Raw genomic sequence first — 12,571 nt, 5'->3', positions numbered from 1 at the left:
TTGTGAGCGCTTTACTTTTGACAGTTTGTTATATCCTCTAGAAGAGTGATTTTGTTTTTTCAAAGTAAAGATTATTTTTCTTCAAAACTTTTTTGTGTCTGGGTTGTGCATTTGAGTCCTCATACTATTGAGTCAAGATCCTTAACAAAATAAGGCTTAATATACGGCTCTTCTTCACCTGAATTATGTTGGTTTTGCCCATCCATGGTATATTTTGCGTCTACCCTTGGCTGAATCTGAAGTATTTGGGAACTTTTTCAGGTTGCGGCTGAAGGGTTCGCCTTCAAGGACATGACCAAAATGGTTGGCTGATAGTTTAGGAAGTGTTTCATTCAATATTCAACATTGTTGTCGATGCGTACATTTTGTTCATCGCATGTTGTTCATGTTCATTTACAGGTTGTGAGAAATGTTAATCCTGATTGCAAAAAAAAGAAAAGGGTGCCGCTATGCAGAGCCCTTTAGGTTGCCCTACATGCTAGAAAAAGGTTTGGAGCTGTTTCACCCTTAAAGAATCCTCATTACTATCTGTGCACTGGTGCCTTTTAAAGAAGACAGGATGTGTAGGGATGGGATGTATGTGGGTAAAATGTAACATCCTGGAAACGATTTCCTGAGGCAGTCGTGGTATAGAAAGCGGAATTACTTTTCCCCATTCTTTTCAGTTCCCCTCTTTCACTGATCCCATCATTTGAATTGTAAGATAGGAAATGTGTTCCTTATAAGAAAAGCCGACCCAGTCTCACAAAACAACGTGACAAGCTGCTGCGAATGAGGGTAAATGTAAAAGTAGAGTGAATCAAAGTGGTTCTCTCTGTATCCCAAGCACACTTCAGTATACTGTCCTAGCCGTCCTGTATCATATATCCTGTGTATTATGTCATCTGTGTAAGCCATATTGGTACAATCACAGATCGTGCATCTCCAGGTTTCTTGGTTACACACACATTTAACTTTCGAAACTCTTAACTTTTTTGATCTAACAGTGTAAACAAATCTACTCTCATGTCTGTGTGATTACTGCAAGGGGTTGTCATTTGTGCCACTAACTTTAGTACTCACTTTTTTCCTATAATATGTACAGCAGTGGCATAATTGTACGCTTCTAAACATAGCCAGATATGATTCATTGAATGCAATTCAGATATGAAGTTGTAAGGCTGAATTCACCCAGAAGCTCTGGTGTGATTTTTTGCGCATAGGAAACATAGGAAAAAATTTTAAAGTTTTTTTTTATTATCTCTCTTTTGTTTATGTCTGCTAGCTTCAAGATTTCAGAAAACAAACAGAAATGAAACCAGCAAGCAGCTATATGTCACGGTCCAAGTGTCTCAATTTAAAACTAAAGGAGCACTGACTTGCAAACTTGCTCCTAGTTGACTCCTCAAAAACATTGAACCACATTTTCAGTGTCCAAGCAGTGATTTGTAACATGAGCTATTTATATCACAAATGAGTTAGTTAGTTAGTTAGTTAGTTAGTTAGTAGATACAAACTAAAAACTATAACCTTGCAGCCTATAAGCATAAGCATGCAAGAGTCATGCAGGAGTGGGGAATCTCTCTATACATGTATAGGACAATCATTTCTGAAGATTTTTCTCTCCAGATAACAATGTATTTCAGGCTATTTTGCATTTTGTGCTGTGCTGCAACCAGTTTGAACTCCTGCTCAACGAGTGCAACACAATCAGGTTTAGATTTACTCTGCTTTCAGAGCCTTTGTTCACATATTGATGGGAGCTCTCGTTGACTTGAAGGATTTCACACATTCTCTTTTCTCTACCCTATCGTGTAAATTGCTACGTTTAATCTCACGCGTTGCCTTGTCTTGCTCCAGGCTGTGTGTCCTTTGAAACTATCAAAGCTTTTTCCTGTTAACACCAATTTAGGTTTCGCTACTCAAGTCTCTATCATTTACGTTGATGTAGAAAACATTTTAAGTCCTGGAATTAGTTTTTATAGACTGCTGCTTTGACATTGATGTATTGTTTTATGGGGCAAATTGTTTACTCCTGGAAGAAAGAGATAATCTAGCTCACTGCCACTGTAGCTTTCTAAATGAAGTCACATACAGAGAAACAAGGTAGAAAGCAGAAGATGGTTAGAGACAGGATAGAAAGACAGGTAGAGAAGAGAGAACTGTGCTAATGAAAATGTCAGCAAGAGGAGATGTTCCCAGTGTAGACCAAAATTAGCTGTCATGATTAATGGCCCGAATTTCTTATTCTCTCACCTCATCTCACTTCTCTCTTAACTCCTCTGCCGTCTTGTACCTTAAATAACTTTCATCACTACCGAACTATATGAGCTCATCCTTCCATAGCAGAAAATAAGTTTTCTTTGTAGAGGACATGTTTTTAATCAATAGTACTTTCACCGCTTCTCATTCCATGTTAGGTATTTGTAAAAACAAATGAAACCCTAAAGGTTCTTGGGTTATGTATACACAGCATATGCTTCATATATTTTAAGATGATTAATATATGCTCTGCATTAGTCTCAGAATAAAAACATAATTATCAGCATGGCTGCATAAAATGAGGGCAAAGGGTTTGAAAAAGTGATCTGCCATTTGGGTGAATCAGCCTTTGTGAAAGGTTATAAACTATTCTAATATCAACGCACTTTACAATATGAGTAAAATATGAAACTTAAACAACTGAAAAACAGTTACTTTAACGAATGTCTGTTTTCCAAACTTTGGTAGCTTGAATTTATGAAGGCCAGTAAAGATGCAAAGACAGAGGCACAAACAAACGTTATCCATGAAATATACAAACACTTTTCTGAAACAACAATCAATGTATGATTTTCAGAAACAGCCTAAAAACTACGAGATGAACTCTGACGCAAAACAGCCCTCACATCACATCTGTTTCCAATGGTGAAAGTTAATTAAACAGGGCAAAAAATGGAAACCCTAAACCAGTTTTCTCCCCCTTTACCATTGCTACAGTTTCCAGTTATCTCTCTGATACAAAGTAGAAAAAAAATGTTCTCAACGTAAGGGATTTCCCCTTTTTTAAATTCAATTGAAGACAGCAAAGATGAAGCTTGTCACCTTCAAATACTGTCAAGTAACAGAGCCATGAGAGAGGAACTCCACTTAAGTGCCAAACTGGATGGATGTTACTTTTTGGGATTTATTCAAAATAAAATGACTAAAATGTCAAGGGGCAATTTGCTTTAATACGTCTCTGAAGGTTGAACCTTTTTGTGTTGTGTGGGACCAAACAAAATATGTGATTTATGTCAGATAGGGTAAAATAAAGCAATTAAAGGCAATGTGATAACTTGCACCTGTCGTCATCTTTGTTTATGCCCGGACCCACCAGAGATGAACAATAGCTCTGTTGAAGGCCCACCTGGAATTCCTACCCTCTCAGCTGATGATTAAAAGTCCCCTGTGATGCCCCGAGCAGTCCACACAAACACACAAACACACACAAAACATCACCAAAGATTTATCTCTCAGTTCTTCCTCCTCTTCTTTCACCTGAGCATTTGATGCCTTTAGGGGGCCTTGACACACAACTGAAGAAAAATGGAAGACAAACATATCTTTGGATGAAAAGGAAGAGTAAAACCTGAAGTATCAATTGAAGAAAAGGAGGTTATTCGATGTCGTCACCCCCAAAATAAACTTTCTGAAAAGTTTCATGAAGAGAATTAATTTGACCAGGCTGCTGCTGACGATGGTTGAACAAGGAAAGTTTGGGCAGTTGTTGACTTATCTGTGTCTGGTTCCCAGTGCTGTGTTGCGGGTGCTAGTCTGCATTTTGCCTCGCAGAGCAATGAATGCTTCTGAAGTTACTGTAAACAAAATTCAAATTGCAGTTTTCATAGCCTGCAGACTAAACAGCAGACTCTCCCACCCGACAACGATGAGGTTGTCCCATACCTGTCCTCCCATCTGAGGTACGCGTCGAAAAAAAGAAAACGTAACGTTTGTTTGCCAGGAAAAGCATCCCATCTCATACTGTATATATTATTCAATGACTCAGTTTTCCTAAGGTGCTTGTTTTGTGTTCCTGCTTGTCTTAGTTATGGCTACTCAAACTCAGTGCTTCTGATCTCAGCCACAGTTGGTCTATCGGGGAGCTGGAGGTTGGCATACTGTTCCTGTCGTTGTGCTTGTTAAAAACCAGTATCATAGCCTCTGAGGAAATCCATATAGAAGAGACTGGCAGAGAAATAATGATATAATGAATCATAAATAAAGGACAGACATAGGGGAGCATATATCTAATCTAAATAGCCTATGAGAGGGAAAGCGGAATTTTCCATCCTAAAATAACCCATCCACAATAAAAAAAGATGACGTGTGCATACAAATGTGTATTTCCACTCACATTTAATAACCATGCATTACGTATGTGGGTTCACAGTTGCATGCACACATCCATTTCTCAATCTCACCAGGGCTTTCACTTTTCCATGGGGGCTACCTTGTGTTTCATGTCATTAGACCCACACAGGTTCTACTCAAACTCTACTCACACACAGTGGAAGAGAAGAGAGGGGATTGCCCACAGAGAGGAAATGGAAAAGACACTGGGAATTTTAGATCAGACAGCTAACAGGTCACACATTGACATACGCTCGATTATCTGCTGCTTCCATTACCTTGAAAACCTGCAGGTTGCCACCTATAATCTGTATTTGAATAACTGTAAACTCCACATCCTTATGCAGTAAGTGGATCCGACGAAAAGAGAGGGTGATTTAACAGATGGCCCTCCCACTAACTTCAGCATTTCTGATTCCTCTTAATTGTCTACTGGAGGTATATTGTATGCCAATGGGCTATGGCCAAGAGTCTTAACCTCAAGTCAACAACACACCTACCCCCTGCAAATAGCATCTGCCTATTTTATTTCACTTCTTCTGACAGTCCCCCTTTTATTTGGAAGCTTTGTGTTGTACAGTGACTCTTCTCTCTTCAATAGATATTTCAAAAGGTTACAGCACCGGTATATTCATGTTCTGTATAGACCAGCAGCACAAGGGAATTAAGTTATCAAAGAAGAATTTCCATAAATACCTATACATCCAAAACAGTATCTAATGTGTAGCCCGGGTGTAAATAGCATTGTTAGCTACGGACAACCGGGTGTAAATAACAGCTGCCTATTTTATTTCACTTTTTAGCCGTTGATTGCTCCATATTTACCATACAGATGAGAGTGGTATCAACTAACACATCTCAAATTACTCTCAGCATGACAAGAAATAAATGTGCAATCATAATGCAAATCCATTCCTATATTTAATTATTTTAAAGCAGGACGTTTTAATGGATCATCTTTGCAATTCATACATTTTACTCAAGCCTTAGATCTGAAGTAAAAGAGCCTGTGTTTCTTGTCCAAAACGACTGTTTATTTTTCTCTCACTACAGTGCTATCCACCTGCTAATGCATCACTCGGCTAACGCACTGTACTTTTGATTCCGATAACTAATTCCACCCCCAATGGCAATGAGTTTCTCTTTCTCTGTGTGAGTTCCTCATTCTGTGAGAGTATGAGGAGGGGGCAGGGGCCAGAGGAGAAAGGTTTCTGGGAAAGAAGTGATTTATTCCCAGGCATTACCATGGAAACATCATGAATACATTCAGGGTTAGGTAAGAATTCACTTGTCTCTCTGTTTCATCTTGTGCAGTAGAACGAGGGTGTCACTCGTCACAGTGTGCTCATGGTTTTATTCTTGGAGCTTCTCAGGGATTGTATTTTATAGTAGGCTGAATCTCATATTGTGGTTGATGAATGGAACTTTACACCATTGTTGCACCATCCACATTTTTACCAGATTTATATATCAAAGAGATATGATTACATTTAACAAGAGGCTCAAGGGATCAAGCAATATCTACAAGATATTGAAGAAAGACTCTCCTGCAAGACAATTCAGAAGATGGTGTCATTTGGGCAGCTGTGTTCATTTGAAGATATAAATCTAAGATATGGGGAACAATAGAAAAGTAATCTGCATGTAGTGTGGCCTTGGAGAATAAGTGATGCTTTAAATGTAACACTCTGTCACAATTAAAACGCATGTGGCAACATTTCCAGCTAAAAGGCTAGCTGGACAGTTCTGCCCTGGACTCATAGAGGGAGATTTAACACAATAGTGAATTTACGCCAAATTGGATGTTATTTTTAGAGGATTACAGATATTATTTTGGCTACGGCTATTATTTTAGTTTTACTCTAATCAAGAAAGAGTGCCCTCCTTCAATACATCCAGTTTGATCAGATGGTACTAAGTGGGGTTGCCCTTTTTCTCTCTTTGTTGCTAAAATGTTGTATTCTTGTCTTTTTCTTGTGCAGGAGACACATTTTTATTTTTGTAACACATTGCAATTTAGGTGTGAAAATCAACAACCTATCCTTCACTAAAAGGTTCAGCTAAAAAAACACAAACGGTCAAGCTTTTAGCTTTGGGATAATGGACCAGGAGAGTTTTAATTTGAGTGAACACTCACTTTACAAGACCAATAGGGGACAGACTACACAGACAAATAGCTGGACACCCATTTTAGTTGTATTTCATTATAACAAATTATTAAAGCAAAGGACATGGTCAACAGGTAGAATTGTGTATCAACAACCATTACAATTATGTATACATCCTTTTGTCAGCTCAACCAGAACTCCACTAAACTTCATAACCTCAACTCAAAGTTATATTTAAGTATTTTTTTATCTATTCAGCAACATTTTTTTCCAAACAAGAACATTCTTTCAGTAGATAAGTTGAAAAAATAGATGATCAAGGCGGACTTTCTTTTGGTTGTATTTGTGAAGTTCTATGAATCTAAAAACATAACAGCAGCCTGTGAAAAATCTCTCTTGTCGGTTCAAGTAAAAATCTGTAATTCCACAAAGGAAAAAAGCAAATAGTGTTACACAGTTTAATGTAGGGAGGTAATTGGATTCCTCAATAACTCACTCACTCTTTTTCATTTCTTACTTCAAATATCTCTTTGCCTCAAACTCTCTGTTTCTCATCGAAAGAAGAAGATCAAAGATAAAGTAATGTTGCCGCTCCGTACTGCAAATATAAAAATAGTTTTTTAATGATGTTGGAAGTAACAATTTAGACAACATCTGAGAATAAAAGATAAAGAAAGATAGTGGGGCCATGGCACATAAAGTCGGACATAAAGTTTAAAAATAACTGCATAAAGTTTTATAAGCATACACTTCACTATGCCCTCCACATAAAGTAACATTGGTTTAGAGAGCTCTGGATGGATGGATCTGCAGAGCGTCCCTCTGGGTTCAGTGTTTTGCTTCAGAGCATTTCAGCTGTGATGGTGTTCACTTGAGATGTAATACCAGCCACCCAGACCTTTTGTGTTAGTGACAGAATTCGTTTTCAGTACATTTTTAAAGTGACCATTGATTAAAAATAATAATATATTCTAACTTTATTTATACAGCACTGTTCAAAACAAATTTACAAAGTGCTTTATATGGATTCAAAACAAGCCCTTCAGGCGGCAACAGAGAATGCGGTCAACAATTCCCACGCCACCCATAAAGATATACAGCATTTCAACAAAATCAACAATAACTAGTAATTATACAATGAAGACCTCTGGCTCTATATCGGCAAATTCATAACAAGATGATATATGTCGGATAGCAAAAGCCAACCATTGTTTTTACCAAGAATACTAAAAGTAACCCTGGCAAAACAAACTAAACGTATATGCACTTATTTGTTATCAGTTAACAGTCACTTAAGTAATCATGCACTGAGTTAGACAGTGATTTATTAAATTACAGCCTGCTTGTATTACCCCTCCATATGGACACAAGGACAACACTGCAGTCCGTAGTGGATCATCCTGAGGTCAATGTAAGTGCCTACACCACCCTTTCTTTAACAGTGAATGATCAAAGGAGCAGCTAAACCATAGGGACTCTGCCCTTGCTTTTTCTAGCCCAGTGTCATATGATACAACGAAACAGGCTTTTATCTGAAAGTATAATCATAAAGAATAAGTAAAAGGGAGAAAAGAAAATCATAAGAAGAATCTATTAAAAAAGAAAGAATGTATGGTAGAAAATAACTTAAGTGATGTAGAGTAGTTCTTAAGTCTTTAAGGCTGTTGAAAGCCCTTTGCGTATTGGAGAATTGATTTATGGAGTTGGAGTCAAAGCATGGAGAAGCAGAGGGTCCCCTGTGACTGTATCGCAGCAGATTCTGGCAATAGAGAAACTATTTACTCATTCTTCCATTCATTATTGTCAAGGAAATGCGACTGGATCAGATTTCATACACCGTGTTACAGGAGAGAAAATACATACTGTACTCTGTGAGTGTCATTACTGATTATCATCATCAATTTACGATCCTCTTAGCGCTCCAATGCTCTTCCTTGCCTCTGCTTAAGGAGATCATATTCCTATTTGTTATAAATAAGTTAAAATAAGCTGGGCCACATACTTTCAAAAATATTGTTGCCAGTTTGCAGGTGGGTAGCGTCTTGCTCTTGGTACAAGGACACACTGCTGTCCTCATTATAGATGTTCATCACTGTGTGGGTTTCTGTGTGCAAACGTCTCTCTCTGCTTCTGCATGTGTCATCCAAGATTCCCTGTCAAGCTTTATCCAGCAATCAGGAATAAAAACTAAGTTTGTCAGCAGCTAGAAGCCAGTTAAACTACTCTCATTAAACTGTGAAAGCACGCTTGTGCTGCTATATATGGTTTGTTATTGATATGTGCCTCTCGTCCTCAGCTACCTCAGCATCTAATCTAATTCAACCCCCATACAGGTTTAGATACAAGTCACTGTCTATTGAGATATGGTATGCCACATTTACATTTTATTCTTCAGCTTCAGTATTGTGTAAATCAGCAGATCTCAGCTGAAGATATTTACCTGAGAACAATATAGCATTGGATAAAAACGTTCTTTGGAGTAACCAAATATCTCTTCAATAACAACGAAAGAGAAGGCAAATTAAGACAGCTAAAGTGCCTTGAAATAATAATAATTATATATATACAGTATAAAGTCTATGCTTGAAACCAGAGTTCCTTGTTGATAATATCTGTTTACAGTTTTTCTCAATCGCTAAACCCACTATTTAGAATCAAAATTCCTTTCATCAAACCAACAGCACAGCCATCGAAACAGAAAACCATTTCTCTACAACAGTATACCATTTATCATTGATATCACACAAAATGCAGATGCTAAGCAGTGTTTTGCAAAACAGATCACACAATTCTCTAACTGAAGTTACAATTCTCTACACAAAGATCAAAAATCTTTTGTGTAACTCATGTCTACAAAACAAAAAAAAATCTTCTCACAGTGGATAACACTTCCTCATAAACTTAGACCATAGCTACACTAATTGACACTTGATGTGCAAAATATTAACACTTGTTATCAGTCAATCACCCCATTGAAAAAGGTAACTCCATGGAATGTACTGTATACCTTACAGTAATGATGTTACATTGAAAACATTTACAAGATAGAATTTGCATGACTGTACTTAAAATATGTTTTTTTAATGGTGCCGGTAAAGCTATAATAGTGTTGATATGACTTGCATAGCTCTTTGAGATGTTCATATGGGGAGGATTAGCTATAGCTGATACAACATTTTTACAGTCAGTAATTGTGGTCTTTTCCTTTTGCACATTGAGAAATGTTTTTTTTTGTATTGGGGTGAATTGAGTACTTCACTTCCATGTAAATGAATTGCTCACAGCTGACATCAATGAATTTCCTATAGTAATTGTAATTAGTGAGAATCCTATAAAAGACCTCCCTCACTTCAGTAAGATGTTTGTCAAGTGTGGTGTCGACACGCAAGGAGATATTTCCCACGCTGCCTTGCAAGGGAAGACATACGCTGTGACGTAGATGAGGCTATGTGGCCAGACAGACGGCAAAGAGCAGATCAGTAAAGCTATATAGATCTCATTCTCTGCTTTACTGCTGATTTACATCATTTTTTTCCAGTGTATTGCTATTCATCTTTTGTTTCTGTTACGGTGCTCTTCTGAATATGAGACAATAAAAAAAATGACATAGTTACAGTAACACACAGTTTTTCCTATATGTAAGTTTGTTTCTCCCAACTTGTCAGTTTTCCGTTCAATTTCCAATATCGATAGCTTGAGGTTTGTGTATTGATGATTGTAGTCAGTATTTAGTGTGCCACTTAGTAATGACTGTTCAAATTGTCTTCTCATGAGCTGACAAATGTTTGTTTTTGGAGAAGGTATCTGGTTTTGGAAGGGGTATTTTTAGTTTTGAGTGCCTTAGAGCACTTTGCAAGGAATGTATATTGTTATGGTAGAATGGGTTATTATGGTGACCGGAGTTTCAGTTATGAAAACACATTTGTCTCATTAGAGGACAATTTGTTCTTTTTCGATCGACTTATTCTTTTTTGTGACCAGTATTTTCAGTTTTGGTCATGTAAGTGCATTTTGCAAAAGATATTCAGAGTTATGGCAAGTGTGTTTCTGTTTAGATGGCTATGTTCTTGTTTTGAAGAAATGAATTTTGATTCTAAATAGTGGGTTTAGCAATTGAGAAAAACTGTAAGTGAGTTGTGCATTTAGTCTAGGAAGGATCAGAGTGCCCTACAGCCTCTACCTCTCTGAAGTCCTAAAGAGAGGGTGACATTACAGCCCTACTGACCAAAAGGAGAAATGCAACAAGCTGCTCTCACTTCTTAATTAGCAGTCAGTCCCCACACCCTGCAACAGCTGATCTCAATTACCCTCCAATCAACACAGAGGAATTGGGACATTTAGCTAAAATGAGTTGGAGAAAAGAAAGCTGTAAGCAAATCACAAAGAACTGATAACTTGTATCCCCTTTTCCAAGACCACATGTGTTTAAAACATAGACAATTCACAAATAAAAACAATACTATCTCCCCCTCCCGGTCAATGATCAGTGTAACAGTTCTGAGACCCAAAAAAAAGAAAAAGATATAGCTTTATTTAAATATGTACGCATATATATATTGTATATATATATATATACACATACACATACATACATACATACACATAATAAATAAATAAAAATGAATAAAAGAAGAAGAAGAATTAAAAAAATACAATTCAGTTAAAAGCAAAATTAAAAAGGTGGGTCTTGAGTTTGCTTTCCGCTGCCCTCAGGTCCTCAGGGAGGATAAAAAGACGCCTGTACCAGGAGACCTGAGGGTCCTAGGGGTCATGTTTTAAAAGCAAATCCGATAAATAGCAGGGCCCAAGACCATTAGGAGCTTTAATAACCAATAAATGTATTTTAAAATTGATTCTGTAGCTCACAGGGAGCCACTGCAGAGATGTGTACATAGTTTTGCAGCAGTTGTCATGAAATAGTATTTTATGGGAGACCAGAAAGTAGAGCATTGCAATAGTCGATACATGTTATAAAAACGTCCATGTGTCCCTGTACTGGCCTGAGAGAGAAACGGTTGAACTTTGGCATTATTCTTAAGATGATAAAATGCTGTTTTTGTTATACGAATAATATTTTTCATATTGTTCATTCACACCATTACTGATGGCTCTCCCGTCTATCAAGGTAAGCTTTCACCGTAAATTATATTCAATTCACAATTCACATTTCAGTAACTCCCCCCAATTTCAGGATGAGTAATCAAATATAAACTTTGGTTGATACATTGTCATATAACAAGAAATACATTGAATTTGAATACATTTAATCAATTATTGATTTAATTTTGTCTTCAAACTGTTTGAGGGATCATTCCAGCGTTCACTTTTCCTGATATATTGTGTATAAATGCTGCATACAATTCAACAGCAACACCTGCACATAAATAATGTAGCTGCAATTTGCTGCCAGACTCCATCACATACTTTGGATGGTGTGCAAATACGTGTTTCAAATGCAGTTGAGCTTTCTAGGGATTAAACATCTTACAAGTCCAAGCTTTCAAAGAAGTCTCCTTCTGAATACTCGGCATACGGGCAGCAGGGATTGATGTCAACACAGAAGAACATCTGAAGCCTCAATCTATCCAGTGGACACTCACGAGCTGCTTGAGCAGAAAACAGATGGTTGAAAGTTATGAAGAAGATAATTTTATTTGTTGTGGCTTATTATGACCTCTGTGAACAGGGAGTGTATGAAGAGAGCTCTCCAGAGGGGCTCTTGCAGAAGTGATAAGCAGTACACTCTGGGATTCTTGCAATTCACGGATTTCTTCATTGCAATTCCATATCTTTCTCATATTCCCAAGTGTGTGCATGTATGTTGATGAATTGGGTAGTAGGAGAGGATATATTTGTGCTTGTTATTTATCCCAGAAATCTCTCAAGAGTGTGTATATTTCGCACATTCTTGAATATTGGTGGTCTTTCAGGACATATATTGGTGTGACATTTGTCCCCTGACGCCAACAGCCCCCACAAATATCTGTCTCAGTATAGGTCAGGGGTACTCAAACTTTTTTGTTAAAGGTCCACTTGTGAAACTTATACAAGGTCAACGGTTCGGATCAATGCCAGTAAAGTCGTCCTCCCCCCCCCGGAGCGGAGCAACAAAA

The sequence above is a fragment of the Notothenia rossii genome, assembly GCF_949606895.1.
Source record: "Notothenia rossii genome assembly, chromosome: 7".
Lineage (NCBI taxonomy): Eukaryota > Metazoa > Chordata > Actinopteri > Perciformes > Nototheniidae > Notothenia > Notothenia rossii.
This window is presented reverse-complemented; position numbering follows the sequence as displayed.